Source organism: Octopus bimaculoides, chromosome 6 (genome assembly GCF_046866305.1).
Source record: "Octopus bimaculoides isolate indiv1 chromosome 6, ASM4686630v1, whole genome shotgun sequence".
NCBI classification, from domain to species: domain Eukaryota; kingdom Metazoa; phylum Mollusca; class Cephalopoda; order Octopoda; family Octopodidae; genus Octopus; species Octopus bimaculoides.
The window spans coordinates 1,578,204-1,585,973 of NC_142933.1; the positions used below are offsets into that span (position 1 = coordinate 1,578,204).

A 7,770-nucleotide genomic window follows, 5' to 3' on the forward strand; every position below is an offset into this window, starting at 1 on the left:
ATTTTCAACTGCAGGAAGAATCCTTCCGGTGGACTTCCGTTCAGTAATTTTCCAAATTAATCTCCCTCATAAAGTACGAATTGAACCAAGGCTATTGTAAAAGACTTTTGAGCAAGGTGTTCACAATAGGATCGAACCAGCAACCTCGTCTTTGTGAAGCGAACTTCTTAACCATTCAGCCATGCTACATTTACAATTTAGATATCTCCGGGTTTGACATCACTGAAGGCGCTTCAACGGGGGCACTCGACATGTTAAAAATAGTAACCAAGTTCCCCTAAAGTTACACCACATTGATTCGAAAAGAGACAAATATATAGTATTTTGTATAATTCACCGTAGGTAATGCTTGAGAGAAGGGCGTGGTGGTTATCAGGGGATTGGTCACTCGAAGCTGGCCTGGGGATAAACAGCAACAGAAACAACAACAACATGATTAGCTGCAATAAGAACATCAACAACAACATGGGTAATAATAATAATCTTTTCTACTCTAGGTACAAGGCCCGAAACCTTTGGAAAGGGAGCCAGTCGATTAGATCGACCCCAGTGTGCAACTGGTACTTAATTTATCGACCCCGAAAGGATGAAAGGCAAAATCGACATCGGCGGAATTTGAACTCAGAACGTAAAGAGAGACGAAATGTCACTAAGCATTTTGTCCGACGCTCTAACGATTCTGCCAACTCGTCACTTCAGTAGAGTTGATAATAATGAGTTCAGATATAACTATAGGCTCCTATATTAAGTGCAGGAGGAACAGAGAATTATATTTATTTCTTTATTGCCCACAAGGGGCAATCTCTCTCTCTCTCTCTCTCTCTCTCTCTCTCTCTCTATATATATATATATATATATATATATATATATATATATATATATATATCTGTCTGTCTGTCTGTCTCTGTCTCTGTCTCTCTCCCTCCCTCTCTCTCTCTCTCTCACTCTCTCACCCTCTCTGGATACCTTCTAATAAAGACGGTACCCACACAAGTAATCTCCAGGAGTGCCTTCGGATTTAACTATCCCCTGGTTGCTTAGATACTTCAGACTGCCCCCGAAATATTGAAGCAACCCTATCATATACCTATATATACCTATATATATATATATATATATATATATATATATATATATATCTATATCTATATATATATCTATATCTATATCTATCTATCTATATATATATATATATATATATATATATATATATATATATATATATATATATGTTTGTATGTATGTATATAAAACACGATTTATTCGCCATCAGAGTTGTTCGAAAACCGAGGTACTACTCCACTTCGATTTACTCTGTCAAGTACTCCTAAAGACTCTACAGGGTACTCGGATTTTTTAAAGTACTTTATTAAGTACTCCGACTCTTTCCCTCGAATTTTTCAACTTTGCAGGTTCTCAGATTTTCTCATTTGTATACTCCGAGTTTATCAACTAGCTACTCTGACTAAATCTTTCATGTACTCTGACTTGCCATATCAAGTACTTCAATAAAACTCTGTTAACCGTATTATTGCCATGAAGGTCTGCTTAGGCAAAGGAGCAGCCAACTCAATCACACGATTCAAACGCCAGATCGCGAGGGCAGAAATTGGTTTTCTATTTCTTGTTTCATTACTGATCGAGCGAACCTATGATCATATAGGTATTTAAGACGGCATCTGAGGTAAAGGTGATTTAGCTGCTAATTTTAGCAGGAAAAACGTCACAGTCGTATGTAGTAATAAGAAAGAGGAAAAAATGTTCCAAGGGAGGCTATTCAGCCTTCATGTAATCTCACTGCTATAATACTCTGCTTAAAAGTCAATAAAATGCCATATAATGTATACAGGGATGGCCAAAAGTCACCTGACAGTAAATCAAAACCATTTAATTCCAAAATTCATTTATGTTTAACAATTGAATGAATTTAATAGAAGCATCTAAATATGAAACATCATGAAAATTGTTCAAACTGAAGTCCTTCTTGAGTGACACATTTTTCCATCCAAGTCAATACAGAATTACTGATGGTATTGATGGAATTTTGTCTTGCACTTTAATTTCACGAGCAAGCTGTTCCGTGGATCATATCATCTGGGACCCTAATCGTCGTAACCGACGGAGTGCTCCTAATATATATATATATATATATATATATATATATATATATATATATATATATATATATATATAAGGTTGAGGAGGGTATTGGATTTAACCAAACCCCGAAGGATACAGGTAATACCGAGTAAGTGGTGTATACCGATTAATTTGTTTTTATATATTTACATATATATATATATATATATATATATATATATATATATATATATATATATATTGGTTTGCAAGATTCTTTATGTGAGTTCGTGTGTTGAAGCATATTTTGTTGTGTCTGGGGAGAGTCATTCTCTTTTGGTGCTTTATAATTTAACACACTCCCCGGTAAAATTTCCACTTCTTTCTTTTTTATTTATTTTATTTCATTTTTTTCTTATTATTTCTATTATTTATATATATATATATACGACGGGATTCTTTCCACTCACAAGGCTTTGGTCGGTCCGAAGCTATAGTAGAAGACACTTGACTAAGGTGCTACGCAGTTGGACTGAACCCAGAACTATGTGGTTGGTAAGCAAGCTACTTACCAGACAGCCGCTCCTGTGCCTATACTGATTGGGAATCAAAGCTAAGCTGCGTCACAATGTGAAAAGCGTCCGAACTGAACAGAATTCTTCGCCCGTACTTATTGATTTATAGAATATAATTGGTGGTACCCTAGAAACTTTAGGTAAGGAGCACAGATATCTCTGTTGCAATATGTTCGTGCGCAGACACGTCTACCGAGTTAACAAGCCCACTTCTCATCTCCATGGTTTCAGGTTTGTGTGTGTGTGTGTGTGTATGTTTAATGAATTCACTTAGACATTGTGATACTAATAACTAGCTGTTAAAACTAAACATATGCTTTGTAGCAAAGCGTTAGGCGAATACAGAGCGTCGTATTGATTAATTAATGAGAAGCGTAGTTAATTAATTAATGAGAAGGGAACAGGAGTCACGAAATCGACTTCATTAGCTTACAGATGTTTCTGTTATGAGAAGTGTGCTCAGAGATGAGTAACTCTGCGATATTTTATAGTTTCCTTGGGAAGTTATAGGGTGTTGCACAAACACAGGCACTCAACTCTTCGTGGTATACGCATGGCCACAGACTCATAATACATTTTATGTCCGACACAAATGACTGTCATAGAGAAAGCCTAAATCAACAAGTCAGAGTTGATCCAGGACCCAGATAATCAGCGATGGTTAGTTTGAGGGGAAGAGCATTACCTATGGTCGTTTTCAAGGGCTTGTTGTTAAGTGGGGGAGAGGCGTAAGAAAGTTATCCTCAAACCAAAGTCCATATTCGATTGCCTGTCAAAGAGTATATTTGTGGTTACCAACCTTTATTAATATTAACGGGTTTCTTCACAGATTCCGTCAACCAAATTTTACTCACAAGGCTTCGAGGCATTGATCAAATATACTTGGACAAGGTTCTGTGCAGTGGAAACGAACCTGAAACCATAGAGATGAGAAGTGAGCTTGTTAACTCGGTAGCTATGTCTGCGCACGAACATATTGCAACAGAGATATCTGTACTCCTTACCTAAAGTCTCCAGAGAACCACCAATTATATTCTATAAATTAGTAAGTATGGGCGAAGAATTTTGTTAGTTCGGACGCTTTTCACATTGTGATGCAGCTTAGCTTTGATTCTCAATCAGTTTAAATTTGTGTATTTTACAGAATAACTAATGTTACAGAAACGTGTTTCCTTCCAAAAACACTGTTAAGGTCACGGATATATTATGTTAAGTTATAGAACATCTCTATTTAAAATAGATGGGTCGGTCAGAGTAGGAACGGCAATGCTCATGATAACTTGCAGCACTTTCGAGACGGTGTGGGCAGAGTCGAAATAACCAGCCAGCAATTTAACCCCATTTAAGCTTTGAACCGGCTGTAATTATCACATACTTCTTCGTAGACAATCTATGTTGTAATACATTAGAAAATGTGTCCTTCTTGTTTAAGGTGGGAAAATTTGATCTGAGACAGATTTGGTTGCTATTTCTGAAGAATCAGATAATTACAAGAACACAGATCTATTTAGCTGTGTCTGGGGAAGAGTTATTCTTTTAGTGCCTTATTTAACACACTCACCGGTAAAGTTTCCACTCATTTAAATAAATAAATAAATAAATAAGTAAATAAGTATATGAGTGGAAATTTTGCTGGTGAGTGTGTTAAATAATAAGGCACTAAAAGAGAATGACTTTCCCAAGACTCAACAGAATATGCTTCAACGCATAAACTCACACAATGCCAAATCACAAAACAAAGATTTAAGAGTTAGATTTTCAAGGGAGATAATTCAGAAAATATTTTGATGAGTTATGTCCCTTAGATGTCTTTTAGAGTTACCTCCCTTTAATATTCTTAGCACATTATAAACAAAACTAAACAATATTTTGTTGTATCTTTCAGACCTGAGTCAACCGTTAAGGAACCAACCGACCGATGATCAAAGGTGTCGAAGCTGTTGCGATTTGTTTAAAAAGGATCTCATTTCATGGATGAAGCCGATGTTTCCAGCAGGTCACGGATAACTTAAATGGTTTCTCGATCTGCAGTCCCCCAACGCTATGTGTGTGTGTGTGTGTGTGTGTGTGTGTGTGTGTGTGTGTGTGTGTGTGTTTGTGAGAGTGTGTATGTATGTATGTATGTATGTATGTATGTACTATGTATGTATGTGTGTATGTATGCATGTATGTATGTATGCATGCATGTATGTATGTATGTATGTATGTATGCGTATATGTATGTGTGTATGTATGTGTGTATGTATGTATGTAGATTTATATATGCGTGTATGTAGAAGAAGAAGCGACATGATATCCACAGCTAAACAGACACAAGAGAAACGCACTGAACAGCAAATGACTTTATATGAAGTCTTTGTTCATTTAACGAAAGCTTTTCATACAATTGGCAGAAAGGCATTGTGGACAATCCTTGGAATGGTCCGGTGCGCATCGCTGTTTGTCAGTAAGTTTAAGCAGTGGCACCAAGACATAAAGGCGTGGGTCGCCTTCAATTTTGACGAAGGTCTGATTGGCGAAAGAGTAAATCAAGGCGATGTTCCTGCTCCCTCACTCTTTCCGATATTCTTTGCGGTTCTACTTACACCTACATTCCGCTACCCTGATAAGGGTGTCTTCTTGCGGTTTAGAGCTATTAAAAGAGTCTGCAGTTTGAGAAGGTTCAACTTCAAATCAGTAACGTTTACAGATGATGTTGACTTCCTCGATCACACTGCTGGTGACGTACAACTCATTAATAGATCGTTTTGCTGTTTCTTATAGGGCTTTGGTCTTAAATAAGCCTGAGAAAGGAAACAAGGCAAATGAACGCTCACACCTGCACTGTGCGATCCGTGTGACAAACCAGATATCGTAGGATACGGTACAAGATTGGGTGTAGTTGACCATTTTGCTTACCAGGGCAGTATTTAGAAAGCATCTGTGGTATTTGGGAAGTATGAAAAGACACGCTTAGCAAATCGCAACATCACCAACAAGACCGAGCAGAGTGTTTACAAGGCTTGCGTACTAAAAGCTCTACTGGACTCTCCTGAAACTCAGAGAGAATTTGGCCAAAAGAACTGTTGATATTTGATTTTTATGCGGGGAAAATCAGCCCCTCGGACCCCAAATCTGTGCATCAATGGTTTCACTATTTCTCCTGTCCCACACAAAGAATGCTACAAGTCCCTAGGCATTGATGAACACACACTATACGAAGGTACTGTGAATTAAGATCGAGTGACCCGAGAATATTTTGCCAGACTTAGAAAACACATTGGCAGACGGTGCTCTCCTCTTACAATGAGACAATATCCCATAATGCATTTGTAGTACCAGTGCTGATTCCAGCATTTGGGAATCCACTCCATAGACGCTAAAACCCCCGCAAGATATTGACATCAAGTTGAAACTTCCACAGAAACAGTGGTATCAACAAGCTCTACCTAGAAAGAGATGAAAGAGGTGGAGGCTTGACATCAGTGGAGACAACCTTCGAATGTCGTATAGCTTCTATCTCAGACTGCATTTGCTAAACAACACAAGCAAAAATAAATAGATTAACTTAGTGCTGAAAAGTGAACAGAACAATACCTTACGTGTCGGCAGACAAGAAAATGCATGTTACCGTCATAGAGGTCAACTGTCCTGCTGATGTGAAAATCTCCTGAAAATCAAAGATAAAGAGGATAATTATGAACAATTGCTTCGAAACCTCTGTTTCTATATCCAGATTACAAATTCACATTTATATGATTAATGATTGGTGCCCATGGTTTTGTGAGTAAATGCCCAAGGGACAATCTGAATAAGCTAGGATTTTGAGAAAAGAAAATCAACCAACTGATTCGGACATTGCAGTTACAATCTGTAAATGGATTTTCCTCAAGTTCAAAATGTGACTTTGTGTTTTTTTATCTATATTCCAACGATGGAGCTTTTGTACGTTTGTTAGAAACCAGTTCCTTCCTTAGCGGAAGTCTTCATGTAACTAAAAATAGAAGAGAATCTACATACATACACGCATACACACACACACATACATAATACATACATACATACATACATACATACATACACACACACATACATACATAAATACATACATACATAAATACATACATACATACATACATACATACATACATACACACATACATGCATACATACATTGTGGGTATGCGTGTGTGTACGTGTGTAGCGATATGCGAATCTATGAGTGTGTACGTAAACATTATCATAGTGTTGTATTTCTTTTATTTGTGCTTTGTAAACATCCAATCCTTTGGATTCCAATTTCCTGCGAGAGTTACAAAGTTATGAAGTGTTGTATTGCACCGCAATTTATGTTTTTTTAAAAATTATTTTTGTGAAAATTGATTCACTTTGGGCTAATGAATTTCTTGTAATTAAACTTATTATTTCATGAAGTTTTGTATTTATTCCGTAGACGGAGGCAGAAGTTTCGTCTGCTTTATCACGTGTGGCGATATCCAAAGAGAGACAGAAAGACCGGAAGCAGAACTGGACTGGAGACGGAGTGACATTGATGAGATCGCGAATGGCGACGAAAGCACTTCGATAAAGCTAGCTGATTGATTTATTGATCAATTGATTGAATGAGTGATTGATTGGATGATCAAACGATTAATCAAACAGTCGACTAGTCAATTAATTAATTAACCAAATTGTCAATCGATAAATAAAGATGTGAAATAGAATCAGTGTGTGTTTGTTATTGGCTTAATGACCCTCCCAATATGTAAGAAAAAAAAGTAGTGATAGTGATCTCGAAACTGAAACTCTTATCGATGAATAATGGTAGAAACAGTACCAGAAATTACTGGAGTATCATGTGTAGCGAAGTAAAGAAACAGAAATGTTTTGAAAACAAATATATAAAATAGTTTTGTAACATAACAGATGAAGTTGATCAGTGGATTAGTTGCGTAAATAATCGGTGGATATCTAATAATCTTTTGACACTGATATCTTTTAGACATTGAGAAAAAATACCACGTGAATAAGATAAATGTGATATTAGAAAAAGATAAGGAAATAATTTTATTCTCAAGCGCAGGATAATGCTAATAATATAGTATGAACAGGATAAATTATCCATATTTTTCAGAAA

General features: G+C 36.6%; 1 long non-coding RNA gene across 1 annotated transcript in view; it reads left to right on the top strand.

Moving 5' to 3' along the window:
• Positions 1 to 7,324, top strand: part of LOC149134907 (uncharacterized) — a 17,643-nt gene extending 10,319 nt beyond the window's left edge. Inside the window, exons 2-3 of the long non-coding RNA XR_016242098.1 lie at positions 4,540 to 4,650; positions 7,087 to 7,324. This is a non-coding gene — a long non-coding RNA (uncharacterized LOC149134907). The remainder of the gene's footprint in view (positions 1 to 4,539; positions 4,651 to 7,086) is intronic.
• Positions 7,325 to 7,770: the final 446 nt, after the last annotated feature.